The following is a 14503-nucleotide window of genomic DNA, read 5'->3' on the forward strand; positions in this document are numbered from 1 at the left end:
ATGTCACCTTCCGGTCCTTGAAGGGCATGGAGGAGGCTTTTCGGCGGTATGCTACGACGAGCGGACCGGAGTTGCTGGTGGGCCTGCTTGCGGTGAGGTGGGATGCTTCCTCCACGGTCGTGGTGCAGGTGTTCAACCCCCACAACTTGGAGGGGGATGTTCGGAGTTTCCTGGGGCGGTACTGTGCGACGACGTCAGCTGCGCAGCGGATCTTGGACGTCAATGGATTTTGGACGGGGAAGTGGAGATATCGTGTGCAGTTTCGGATGTCGGAGGACGGGGCTCGTCAGCTGCGGCCTCCCTTTGCGTTCTCGCTGGGCTCGGACAGAGAGTGAGTCTTCTTGCCAGACTTGCCAAGTGAGTGCTGGTCTTGTGGGCACGAAAAGATTCACTGAACAAAAATGCTGATGTGGTACATGAACATTTAGCTAAAAATGTGGAGAATGCAATGCAATCAAGCATTTTGGACGATATATTGTCACAAGCTGCATGGCAGAATAGGCAACAGGCCGATGTGCGTTTTATTTGGAGACTGTTTTGCGCGACAGAGACTGAGTTTGCTGCTGATATTCTGGGGATAGGCCTAGCCAACGACTTCAGCCTTTTAATGTATTTGCTGCATTAGATCAGTCTTTCTAGAACAGGCAAGGGCTTTCTAGCCTCACGTCAGCAGCGCTGCATCACCCATATAGCCTACATTAAAACAACCAACGGATGGTGGGCGGGTGCAGTTTTGAAAATTGGTCAACAAACTTTGGTGCTGATGGATGGCTGATGGATGATAAGTTTTGCTATGCAGTTATGGTTGAAATAATAGCCCATCAGCGCATCTCTAGTGTGTGTGCCTCTATCTCGCTTATCAGGGGAGGGAGAGTCTGAGGGTCGATCCAGCATGGATTCTAAACTCTGTGGTGGATAGGTTTATTCGCTTGGAAAATCGCCACGTTTCATGTTGTGTGACGTACACATTTTTATCAACTACTCGTGCAACTTTATTTAAGTAGGGAAAAAATGGAGGTGTTTGATTACTGCTATGTTCCTCTCTTTACGGCCACGGCAGAGCCCGCTAGCATAGCAACATGCTAACACATTCGCGCCGCGTGACAGAGCGTTTGAGTGCACCTACCGGCGCGGGAGAGGTATGACTCAACTCGTGAAAGTTAAGGTAAGAACATATATTACTACTGATTTTGGGTGGCGTGTTCCTTTAAGCGTAGTTAGCTTTTGGGAAACGCACCCCTGATGTCTGATGTGGAATATGGGGAGGGAAGTGGCAGTGTTTTTTTGCGCGTCTGTAGAAGTCAGCCAAATATGAATGTAATTCTGCGGCATAAAGCAGATGTATTTGTTTATTGTACAGAAAAATAAAAATGACATGTCAAGCAGTCAATTGACTACATTGCAGTCAAGAAGTAGGGCAAATTAATTTACGAAACCAAAACGTGGGTCATAGTTGTCTAAGCCTCTATTGCGTAGCCTGTTAAAAACATCGCTAGATAGTATTAAATCGTAGCTTCCTGCTTTTTCAGAAGGGGCGGCAGGCAGAGCAATGTGCAGTGGCAGAGCGACGCACAGTGGCTGAAAGTGGTACTAAAGTTTCACGCAGCTTCACGCCTCGTAATGCGCGACTGAAGTGGTCATTTGAAAACGATGCCCACTGTACAATGGCTCGTTTAAAAGGTGAGACTTTAAGCTCTCGGTGGGTGCTAACCGTGTATTTCTACACGCCTCTGTTCCTGAGAAATCCCAAGCTAAACAGTGGCTAGTTTTCATCAAAATCACTGTTTTTTTCCTAGAAATGGAGATATAACGTCTTTCATGAAATATGAAGTGTTGCCTGTTACTTACTTGTGTAAACTTTCCGGGAAGTGATCAGCGAGACCTGGCGAGACTGCCACCTAGTGATAGACCCACGAAAATGGCCTGGTTTTGACCTGACGTGCATGCGTCACTGATTCAACCCAAAGCGCAACCGAGTTATGATAACATGTCCAGATAGTGCGTTTTCATTAGTTTTCGATCGTCATATATTTCATTTCCATTAATCACAGAGTTCCCAAAATCACATATAAGGTGTGTTAGAGTGTCTAGTTTCGTAATTAAAAAAAAAAGCTAAAAACGTAATATTACGTTTTTGGCACTCAACACATGGGAAGGAAAAACGTAATATTACGTTTTTGGCACTCAATGAGTTAAGGCGCGGCTTCGGAACACAGTCCGAATTGAAGTGGTGGAAGGTGCATCAGCGGAGATTCGCAGTAGGTTTAGGCGTTTTTTTGTTACGTCGGTGGTGCTTAAGGAGACGTTTTCTTTGACTCCGGATGTGGTTTTTTGCGGCCAGGATTTTGCGGGCCAAGGACTTTTTGATTTGTCGTTTTTTGAGCTGCGGCGGTGTGTGGCCTTCCAGGAAGAGTGGGCACGGAAGATTGGATTACCGGCCCTTTCTGGATTACGCTTGGTGCCTTTGTACCTGCAGGAGTGGATCCCCCTGACCATTCATCTCTACAATCCGTTTGTGAGTGATGCGGATGTGGAGGCCTTCGTGAGGTTCCAGGTGGCGGACTTGAAGGGAGGAGCTAAGATGCGGGACCAACTCGGCTTTTGGACGGGGAAGCGGCAGTTCGTGGTGAAGTTGAAGGGGCATCCAGCAAAGCCGGGTGAGTTTCTGCACCCCCCCGGGGAGTTTCAGCATTGGGCCTGACCGGGGGTTTTTGTCATACCCCGGTCAGCCCGTGTATTGCCGCCGGTGTGGGGCCATGGGGCATGACAAGGCGCGGTGCGAGGGACGTGTACTGCCGCCGGTGTAGGTTTTGTGGGGAGGAGGGCCACCGGGCTGTTGACTGCCGTGCACCAAAACTGTGTTCCCTGTGTGGTTCGACCACCCACCTGCACCGAGCCTGCCCTGGCAGGGCTGGCTCATATGCTAACAGGGTGCGGGCGGCTGGCTTGGGCGGCGGGGATGCTGGAGGGTTGGAGCTGCAGGAGGACACTGATGGTGTGCTTGTTGAGGCGGCGGCGCAAGCGGAGAGGGACCACGACGATGGGCAGATGGTGGAGATTGCTGAGCGGTTGGACCAGGGGCCGGGGACCCACTGGCTGGCAGTAGCATCTAGTGTTGTCACGATACCAAAATGATGACTTCGATACGATACCTGCCATAAATATCACAATGCTCGATACTGAAACGATACCACGGCGAAATCCGAAAATATCTGGAAAAGAAAGGACGCAGGCCTCCTCCAAGTGTATTGAGTCATTTGTGTTGAATTTGGTGCACTTTTGTAGTGTGCAGGTCAATTCTGGGTTCTAAACTTCTAAACTTCCTACATAATTATTATTTTTTTATAGTCAGTAAAATAGTAGGCCTACTTTGTGTGATTAAGTCCTTTATTGTTTGTTATAGTTCAGTTACATTGTGTTGTGTTTTGGCAATAAAGTAGCTTTAAATAGCCAAACTAGGCTAGATCAAGGTCAGTGTTGAAATGACTGCATGCAAATCACCGAATGCTATGCAGAGGGGCATAATCTTTAGGCCATCTGATGTACTGTACAGTATAGGCTACCCTAGGCCTTCTCGTGTTCATGGGATTTCTTTGACAGTTGCAAAGGGAAAAATGTGAGGATAGTCTTCTTTGCGCCCAGTGTACAAGTACGACGTTCCAACCACTCAGGTCTTCGTCAGATAGGCCTAGGCCTACACCATTACCTGTTGCAATATATCTGTGTGCATTCCTACATTACGTCTATTTCTTTGATAAGATGATTTGCTACCACGTAACAATAAGCCGCTATTATTATTAGTACTCAACACACTTTGCTGGTATTATATGCTGTGGGCTTTAATTAGCGCATTTCAGGTAGCCTATCCTACATCTGGGCAATAATTATTGAACAAATTGCAGTCTACATGCCATGCCAAATATTACCAGTAGTACTGACCAAACATGAAATAGATTGTTTACAAGTTATGGTAATGTTATTCTGGCGTGAACATTGCGCTTTCATCACGTTAGCACCCTATGATTACAGCTCGTTATGTCTCGTCAAAATGATTACAGCTCGTTATGTCTCGTCAAAATTCATTGATGAAGGAAGGTTTGCTTTATCCGAGAGAACCATACTCGTTTCACTTAGGCTAGACTAAAACAGAAGAGAATAACTTGGCACTAACCATGTAGTCGTGTTTTCTATAGCATATTCGTTAACCTGTCGTTCTTTGAACTCTTTTAAAAAATGTTAGGATATGTCTGCGAGCTGTTTAGCCAAGTTCCAAGCGTAGCCTACTGCTTTTAAATGACTTTGAAACATATTTTACAAATGGGCCTCTACCTCATGGCTGGCCTTCAATATTCGCGATGTATCTGAAATAGTTCCAGATTTCACTTCACCTTTTGTTTTATCCACAAGGCCGAGGACTGTCGGCAAAGAACTATGTTGACGTTGGCTGCGCACTCACTCACTCTGCTTGCTTGACACGCCCACTTGCCTAGATGCGTGCAAGGAGCAGTGAGAGCAGCAGTTCACACAGACACAGAACGTTATTATTTTAATAAAGTATCGATTCTAAAAACGTCGGAAATCGTATCGTTTTTTGCGTGAAGGCATCGTGATACCTTTTTAGTATCGATACACCGTGCAACACCAGTAGCATCCGTATTGGCGTGCTGTCGGACCGGGGGGAGCGCATGCAGGAGTAAACATTTGGAGCACATGGGGAGCATGCTAGTAGCGCTAGCTACTAATAAGGGGGTTGGGGGCTGACAGGAGGCAGGAGGTTTGGACTGTTGTTACGGAGGGGAAGAGGGCTTTGTGGGGATGGCGTTTGGGGGGCATGCAGTCCCGCCTGCCGAGGCTGGAGCCGGTGATGGTGTTTGGGCGTTTTAGGGGTAGCATGGGCACTATCATTGAGCATTTTGAGCTCATGCAGGGGGAAATGTGGGCGAGGGAGGTGTGGGGCTCTTGGTGGGGACTGTAGGGTGGGAGGGGCGGAAGGGGGGGGGGATGTTTGACGCACTTTATTTGTACTTGTATTATAGTTGTATGACTACCTGTGTTGGGTTATAAAGGGTATCTTGTGAGTATCTAGTTGTATGTAATGTCAATGCTTTTGTAATAAAACAACCTAAAACAACCGCCCTTTTTCTCTTTTTTTTTTTTTTTTTTTTTTTTAAAATAGCTGGATGACACCGTGATGTGACTGGAGCATGTGTGTGTGTGTGGGAGGTGGAGAGACTGAGTGGCAAGGCAAGCCATGCCTTGGCTGGGGCAGCACCTTGGAGTCACCCTCGCGTCCACGACTACCGCCGTTCTTGACCTCCGTCCAGCGTGCCCTGTGGCAGCCATCGCTCGGGTTTCTCTTCATCTCGTACAAACCTTTCGCCTTTTACTAAAGATTTCCGTGGAGGGGAACTGCCCCGAGATAGGGGATATAGCTACGAGTCATGGCGACAAGTGGTGCTTCTCGGTCGGCCCCCCAGGTGTGACTTCGCAATACGGTGAGGATTATCTTGGACGATGACATGGATTTACGGAGGAAGGTGACGGAGGATTACAGTGTTTCCCACAGAATTGGATTCAATTTGTGGCGGTAGCTGACTTTGACAACGGGGGGGGGGGTATTAAGATCGTCTTGCTAGTGTATAGGTCTAATTGAGTGCCTGTCACTTTAAGACGTTTGAGGGAACCCTTGCAATTGTAACACAGTTGAAAGGCTGCTGATGTGTGGATGCAATTCATAACGTTTTCTACATAGTTAAAATAAAGGTTCGTACTTCTCCTTGGGACAAGCACTTTTGAATTTTGGAAAACACTTTTCCATTCAGTGTCAGAGTCAATAAAATGAGCCCTTCAACGACATTGACAAGCAGCTGTAAGTAGGCTAAGCATGCTAAATTCGACATCCAAACAGTATTCTAACGTTAGCTTTGAGATACTGCTTGATTTCATAACTTAACTTAGTTTAGTCTCTTCAATGTAGCCTACTATGTTGTGATAAGACCTTAGCAGAGTTCACTTCAATGCAGCAGTTTTGAACAAATTTGCGCAGCATGGTCACGATGCTGAGTAGCCTGGCGGGCCATCCTATATCATTGACATGTATAGTCTGGCATCGAATCATTCACCTCGCTTAATCCAAGGGGCGGGCAGAGAATTGTCTTTCAAACTGCCTAGGCATGCAATAGGCCAGCGCTACGACCATATCCGTATCCGGTCGGCAAAACGGCAAATACATCCTTCTTCGAAAGGAATGACTTAAGTGCATTGTGTTGATCTACTTTCAAAGAAAAGCACTTCCAAAGCAAAGTCCAACTCCTCCAAAGTTGACGCCAACGCCGATTCAAACAACCGCTCTTCGTTTGCCATAGCCACCTTCCTTGTTGTTCACCGTCGCAGGATGTCGTTATCCTGTTAAGCCCGCCTTAAGACTCTCTAACGAAATAGAGCGCTGTGATTGGCCGTCATCCACTGTGTTAAGCCAATAGAAATTCCTATGGTTCGATACTAGATGTACAAGCTGAGCAAATTAATTTGCCGCCGCTAGGGTGCGTCTAGATTTCTAGGCTAGATGCTGAGCAGATTTAATAGCAATTTAGCCAGACGTCTTCTATGCAATGCTTCTATGTGGCAACCACAATCCTTCAACAATCGTGAATATTTTGTTAAATGCACATGCAGAGGAGGGGCAGCGGGCTACGAGAGAGAGCGGGCGGGGCAAGGAAAGGCTGCGTGCGTAAAAAGCGCAGCTCAATGGCAATGCAAGGATTTGACCTTATATTTAATTTAAATTTAATTAAATTAAACATAGAATATTCATTCGTGGCGGCCGATTTTTATTTCGTGGCGCCCCGCCACAGATTAGTCAATGTATGGGAAACACTGGATTATGTGATGGATGTTCTTTTGGATAAAGGCTTTTCGTTTCCGGGATCGGAGTTTTTGTGTGTTCAGGACTTTTCTTCAGTTGGCTTTTTCGATGTCAGTTTTTTGGAGCACATATACTGCCTGGATTTCTTTGCTGCTTTTGACAGGAGGAAGGACTAAGATTTGGTGAGCGGACTTTCTCTGGTTCCTTTGTTTGGCCATGCCAGCATTTTGCTGCATGTGCATTTATATAACCCGTGGGTTGAGCTGAAAGACATTGCCAATTTTTTGAGTTTATATAGTGTTGAGGTTTGTGGGGGAGCTAAGTGTTTAAATAAGTTTGGTTTTGGAATGGACGGCGGCAATTTTTTGTTAAGTTTAAGGACGACCCTGTCAACCCAGGACTTACTATTCACCCCCCGGGGAATTTTTCGTTAGGGCCAAACAGGGTTTTTTTGTCGTATCAGGGGCAGCCCCTTTACTACAGGAGATGTGGGCAGCGAGGGCATATGAAAGCGGCGTGCACAGGGATTGTTTGCCGGAGGTGCGGGGTGGCAGGGCACATGGCGAGGGAGTGCACTGCTCCACTCAAGTGTAACTTTTGCAGTCGCCCTGACCACCTCTATCGAGCTTGCCCTGAGAGGCAGCATGTGGCAGCGGTTGAGTCGGCAGCGACGGGAGGCGCAGGAGGTTGGTGCGGTGACGGGGGAAGTTTGGTCGGGGAACAGCCCCGAGTTTACGGTATTTTTGGAAGCTCTGCTTCGGCGGAGCTGCACCTTTCTCTCCAAAGTCAAGCGTTGTGTTGCGCCGGCCGGCCGTGGGGGGGTCCGCTTTTGCTTGTCCTGCCCCCCAGCAACCCTCTGAGTGGCGGGGCCCTCGCTAGGGGGGGCGCCAGACCCCGTACAGTTGTGGGGTATCGCTTCTCGGCCTAAGATCAAGTGTAGCTTTGGGAGTTGCGATGACGAGTACGAATATGTATGGGCCGGCCCCTCAGGTGCAGCTTAAGAATGCGGTGAGATTGGTCGTGGATGACGTTTTGGAGCTACAGGCTGAAGTGGATCTGGATTATATCATGAGGATCGTACTGGATGGGCTTTTCAAGCTGCCGGTGGACAAGCTGCATTGCGTTTTGGATTTCCCTGCTGCTGGATTATACGATATCAGCTTTTTCGAACAGGCGGACTGCTTGGACTTCTTCAGGCGTTACCAGCTGGAGCGGTTGCGGGAGGAGGTGAAGGGCATTTCAATTACTCCATTGTTTGGGCACGCCAGCACGGTTTTGTACATGTTAATGTACAACCCGTGGGTGGAGTCTGAGGTGATAGAGGCCTTTCTGCGAAGGTACTGCTCGGAGGTCCGTGGTGGAGTGAAATGCCTCAATCCCTTCGGTGTTTGGAATGGGAGACGCCAGTTTTTCGTAAAGTTTAAAGAAGATCCGGACGGTGAAGATGGACTCCTGCATCCGCTGGGGTCCTTCTCCCTGGGACCGAATAGGGGCTTTCTGTCATACCGGGGGCAGCCGGTATACTGCAGGAGGTGCGGTGGACGAGGTCATATGAAGGCGGAATGCACGGGTCTCGGCTGCAGGAGGTGCGGGGTAAAAGGGCCATGAGGCGAAGGCTTGCCCTGTTTCAAAGTCTTGTTCGATCTGCGGCAGTGAGGGCCACCTGTTCAGGCAGTGTCCAGATGGGAGGAGGTCGTTTGCGGCGGTGGTTGGGCGTCAGGAGGCTGTGTTCCGCGAGGTGGTGGCGGAGGAGAGCTTGGAAGACCGGGGGCCGTGTGCTCGAGAGGAGGAGGTCGGTGCTGACGCGGGTTTGGAGCCTGTGGAGGTCCAGCGCAGGGCGCCAGCTTCGCAGGAGACTGAGATGGCCATGCGGTTATCTTTTGCTGAACTTGAGCCCCTGCCTGATTCGGAGGGGAGCGAGGTGGACGGAGTTTCGCAGCGGGAGGAGGTCAAGGCTTCGGCTGCACAGGGAGGACCGCATGGCCAAGATGGCGGCTCGTGTCTTCTTCAGCAGGATGGCCAGGAGGCTGCAGTGTCGTCCTCGGAGGTGGCTTTTTCATCCTCGGCCTTTTGGCTAAGACATGCACACACTCGTGGTGGGTGGAGGCGGTCCTAACCTTTTTTGTGGTTTGGACCCTCTTATCTCAGAGTTATATTGTTTTTTGTACTATTTCTGTGTTAATATTAGTGTTTTTTCGTTTTGTCTTTTGTGCGCTGTTTTGTGTTTTTGCCTTTTCGGTTTACAGGTCTTTTTACGCGTCTTGCGCCTCTCAAACTGGGCTATCAGGTAACCTATGTTGCCCACCCAAATGTAGTAGCCTAGGCTAAAACCAGCCCAGGGCCCAGTTCCCCGAAAGCATCTTAAGCCTAAGAGTGTCGTAAAGTCCCTCTTACGAACGTCTTAAGATTTGCCGACTGTTTCCCGAAACCATCGTAGCTTAAGAGCATCGTAAGAACACTCGTAGATTTACGAGTGCTCCAGAGTTCTCATTACCGGCTAAGAGCGTCTTAACAGTATTTATCACTGAGGTCACCAACAGGACATACAGGGGAATTACAACTTAGAATACATAATCCAACTTACGTTCCCATTCTTTATTGTGTTTACCTGTGATGAATCAGATTTTAGCGTGCAAAATAGCATAGCCTACATTTAATAATAATGTGATGAAAAGCGGACAAAAATGCAATCAAGTTATGAAACGAGACGTTGCCAGAAAAGTTTGCCATTATCTTTGCTAAGTGAAGGCTATATTTTATTAGGCCTATGAGGTAAAAGCAGAGAAAGGAACATGTGGTTTAGTCTGTAGGCCTACTGCATCAAAATCTAGCCCACACATTTCCTACTTGACTTCTTTCTTATCTTCAAACGTGTTCTTAAGTGACACCGCGAAAAATTATTGCATGGTGCAACAATCTAATCTTAAATAATTACAATTATTTATGTCTGTGTGTGGTATATAACCTACTTGGGATGCTTACATGCAGATGTTAAAGTGTTTCTATTTTCTTATTGATGTGAATTAATGCAGTGCTTTTCAACCACTGTTCTGTGGCACACCAGTGTGCCGTGAGAGATCATCAGGTGTGCTGTGGGAAATTGTCCAATTTCACTTAATTGGTCCAAAAACTTTAGTTGTTGCAAATAGTATGCTAGGATATGCCATTGTTGAGCATCTGTGCCTGCAATGTAGTGACTTGCTAAATAAATACTCTTTCATGTCCGTGGGTGACAGTAATAGCGCAATAATGACCTTGTTAAATCAAGTGATGCGCACGAGAACTGGTGGTGAAAAATAGATATTGGAAAGCTAGATAACGCATTGGGCTCCAGAACATACGTAAATAGCGATGCCATCATGGTGGGCAACAATTAGTGGAGGCCAATGGAGAAACAGGTGTCTCTAATTGGAAATCAGACAGGTGTCTCTGATTGTCAGCTAGTGTTGCCCAGAGTGTGTAGGTGCTTGCCTCCAGCAATATGACGTCCGCGTTCACGTAGCCTATGCCACTTAATAGGCTAGAACTCGACGGACAGTCCGGTATCTAGCTTTCTAATATGGGTGAAAAGACGTAGGGCCTAAAACAGCAAATCAATAGGCAAAACATAAATAAATAGGCCTCCTTGAAAAGAAAAAATGCAGACTCTGAACTGAACTGTAAACAAATGAGAGACTAAATTGTCATTATTTTTACTATATTAGGCCACAGTGTGTAATTCTGTTACATTTTTGGTTGGTGGTAAGATAACAGCCTGTCATATAATATTTCCCCCTTTGTAATTTAGCCTATGAATTTCCATGAACAATTATAAGATGCACAAAACATAAAGGCTTTTATAGACACCCGTTTGATTACTCATGCATTAGCACGGTTACAGTCTCGTGCAGTAACCTGGTGCACAGTCTCCTCGTGACAGCCTACCTACCAACAAACATTTCATTTAACATAACTACCAAGATAACATGATTTTTATTTGTATTTTATATCCATCGGTATAGCCTATGAATTTCTATGTAGGCTAGGCTACACAATCACCTAAGATGCACGGGGGCAGCCGTGGCCCACTGGTTAGCACTCTGGACTTGTAACCGGAGGGTTGCCGGTTCGAGCCCCGACCAGTGGGCCGTGGCTGACGTGCCCTTGAGCAAGGCACCTAACCCCTCACTGCTCCCTGAGCGCCGCCATTGTAGCAGGCAGCTCACTGCGCCGGGATTAGTGTGTGCTTCACCTCACTGTGTGTTCACTGTGTGCTGTTTGTGTTTCACTCATTCACGATTGGGTTAAATGCAGAGACCAAATTTCCCTCACGGGATCAAAAAAGTATATATACTTATACTTATATAAATAAATAGGTTTCTGCGATCGGTTGATAACAAACTTGTGATAACACCGTTTGATTAGACTCATAGGCTACCCTCGGTTACGGTCTCGTTCAGTAGCCTGGCGCGTGGTCACTTCGTGAACCTACTATGAAGCCAACAACATTAACCTCTCTGACATTTAACTTTATAACTACAAAGATAACATGATGTGTGAGAGAGAGAGAGTTCACCGGAGCGACAAAGATGTTGAATTTTAGTAGTTTTTATTATTCAGGTGCCAACATAAGGACTAACGTTTCAACGTGTGCCACGTCTTCGTCAGAGTCAAGTATGGAAGGCATAGGTGGTGGTACCTTATTAAGGTGATCAGGATCACCTGACAGATGTATAGAGGGCGGTACCCCAACCTTACTATGGCTGCCATAGAAGTAGGCTACACTCAAAAACCAGCCCTGAAGGTATATACAAAACAAATGATCATACTAACAGTATTTATAGGTACACAGACTATATATATATATATATATATATAAATACACAATATTTATAATAACACAGAGTAAGTAGACATGGGAAATCAAATACATAGTAACATCACAATTTCAAACTGTATAGTATGAAATCATTAAGAACACGTGCAAAATGTTCATAAGTTATCAAACTAAGCACATAGACCTACAGAAAGGACGACAAATTTAGTTCCTCATTTAACCCTTTAGCCGTCAGGGTTTAAAAAGAATTAATTGGATTTGTACATCAAAATGTCAAAAGGCCATGGCTTGCAAGTGGTCAGAGATAAAGTCCTACTGTAAATGTGAAAATCATTTAGTATGAACAGAAGTTTATGAAGGGGGTACATTTACTCATCTAATTTGCATAGTATGACGTCATTGGATGGTAACCACCGTGAATTATGCACATTTCAGTAAATACTAGATGTTGAACATATTTGAGCAGTTTTACTTTCTTTTTTTGTCATTTCACTGACATAACAAATGAACAGGAATACAGTCACATGTAAACCAACAATAGTAAACAATTACTATAATCACAAACACTATGCTACTATACAATAAAGTAGCCTGGTCAAATCAGTTCCATATCGCGGGTGACTTTGTAGTTCTTTAGAGCCCTATTTTTACAACCCCTGCTATCTATACCACATCCATTACGGACACTATCATCACTATTGCCACTGGCACCTCCAGCTATGTTGGGAAGAGGGTCGAAATAAGCATGGTATACTTAGTGGACACTGTCGCAAACCTCCATTCACAGACGCACCGTGACTATCAGTCAATAGACGATCGATTATATTCTCCAAAAGGCAGATATTCTCCTTCAGAATCAGAATAGGTGAATAACAGATCCAAGACTTCATCACACGTGAATTTTTGTAAAACTATGGCCCGCATCGCTTCCGCGTTATGGAGGAAATGCACGTCTTCTTCGTGTGTTTCTCGCGTGTTTTTCGAATGCTTCCTGAAAACTTTGAAAAAAAAGGTTGAGCTTGAATCGAAGCTCTGGGTGTCTGCCAACTAGTGGTCAAGAGTACAAATGAGATTTTACACTGTACTCGCATCTATCGTCTGTTTTATTCAGTAATGACGCTTGTCGAAATATTGCGACATGGACGGTTAGAGGGTTAAAGGCATGACTTCGTGCTTATTCAGAAGAGCATTTAGTGCGCTCCCCAATCCCAGACGTTCACATTGCATGTTTGTTTGTAATGGATGCAACCGCGAGATACGCTTGTCATAGGCGCCGATACCGTGGGTGCTTCGTCTCTCGGGCACCCACTGAAAACATCGAGCACCCACTTGTGCCAGCTTACAGTCCCGGCAAAATCTATATTAATTTAAAATCAAACATCGCAGTTTATGTTAAATTCAGCATCTCTCATAATGTGATTGGATATGTTGCTGTCAATTCCCTACTCCATATACTAACCACCAATGAGAGCGTCTCTCGTATGAAAATTCCTGACACTTCCCATCTGAAGAATTAATACAAGGCTTTGTCGGGTCTTCAGCCCCGAATGTTTAAAATGTATATAGCCCTGAATATCATTTTAAAAGTAGTCTGACAAAGCTTATTGTTTTGTGACACAGCTAAACACTGGTACCTCATAGAACATCTATAACACAGCCCAACCATTTACATATTCAAAAAATAACAACTTGCCAGATATGCCTTCATATCTTTGGGCTTCATTCAGCATTTTGTTCTTCCACTGGAAATGACTCTTCTATATTTGCTGCCTGCTGCATCCTTTCTGTTTGTATTGTTTAGAAAAGGTTTGACGTCTTGAGTTAATGCATTAAACATTGTTTGCTGGTAACCAGCCACAAATAGCCTACAGATTCTTGCGTGCGTACATTCTATATTCTCTCCAAAATGTGCCCGTTCTATAGGCTGGCCAAGTGCGTAATTCTGCGGCATAAAGCAGATGTATTTGTTTATTGTACAGAAAAATAAAAATAACCTGTCAAGCAGTCAATTGACTACATTGCAGTCAATAAGTAGGGCAAATTACGAAACCAAAATGTGGGTCATAGATGTCTAAGCCTCTATAACGTAGCCTGTTAAAAACGTCGCAGAAGCCTACCCAAGGCTACAGATTCATTCTGAACAGTTATTTCTCTACTGGCTCAATTGTCACACCACTGTTTTGATTTGCGTAGTTGCGTTACCCCAACACTGACAATAATGTAGACAGCAAATTTCGATTTTCGTTACCAGTAGTCAAGCCTTAAGCCATACCCAAGTAGCCTAAATAGAGGTAAATCGAGCTTTTTCAGAAGGGGCGGCAGGCAGAGCGATGTACAGTGGCAGAGCGACGCACAGTTGCTGAAATTGGTACTAATGCGCGACTGAAGTGGCCATTTGAAAGCGATGCCCACTGTACATTCACTATCAAGGAATGCCCAAACTGTGTCGCAAATGCAACCAGTTTGGGCACCTAGCCGAAGCGTGCCAAAAAAACTGTATGCAGGAAGTGTAGAGAAATTGGGCATCTTTTCGAAGACTTAATAAGGCCGACGGGGTCGCCATTTTAAATCCACACGTTCTGGTGAAGGGCAGCACGGTGGTAAGACCCGGGCGGGCCCTTTCAACCCACTTGACCGTTTTAGATAGGGATTTTAATGTTCTTAATGTGTATGGTTTTAATGACAAACATGACAGACACAACCTTTAACAAGAACTGCAGCCCCACATGCTAGGGAGGGCTCCCCTAGTGGTCGGAGGGGATTTTAACTGTGTTTTAAAAAAAAAAGATAGAAAGAATGTAGGGGAGGATTTTAAATAAGAT

General features: G+C 45.8%; 1 pseudogene; it reads left to right on the forward strand.

Annotated features, from left to right (window-relative positions):
- The first annotated feature begins 5345 nt into the window (after window positions 1–5345).
- On the forward strand, window positions 5346–5419 carry LOC143101118 (U5 spliceosomal RNA; annotated as a pseudogene).
- Window positions 5420–14503: the final 9084 nt, after the last annotated feature.

This window comes from Alosa pseudoharengus, unplaced genomic scaffold (assembly GCF_046254945.1).
Source record: "Alosa pseudoharengus isolate Yale_2024_CS ecotype anadromous, Long Island Sound unplaced genomic scaffold, YU_APseudo_1.1 YU_APseudo_1.1_scf_3, whole genome shotgun sequence".
NCBI classification, from domain to species: Eukaryota; Metazoa; Chordata; class Actinopteri; order Clupeiformes; family Clupeidae; genus Alosa; species Alosa pseudoharengus.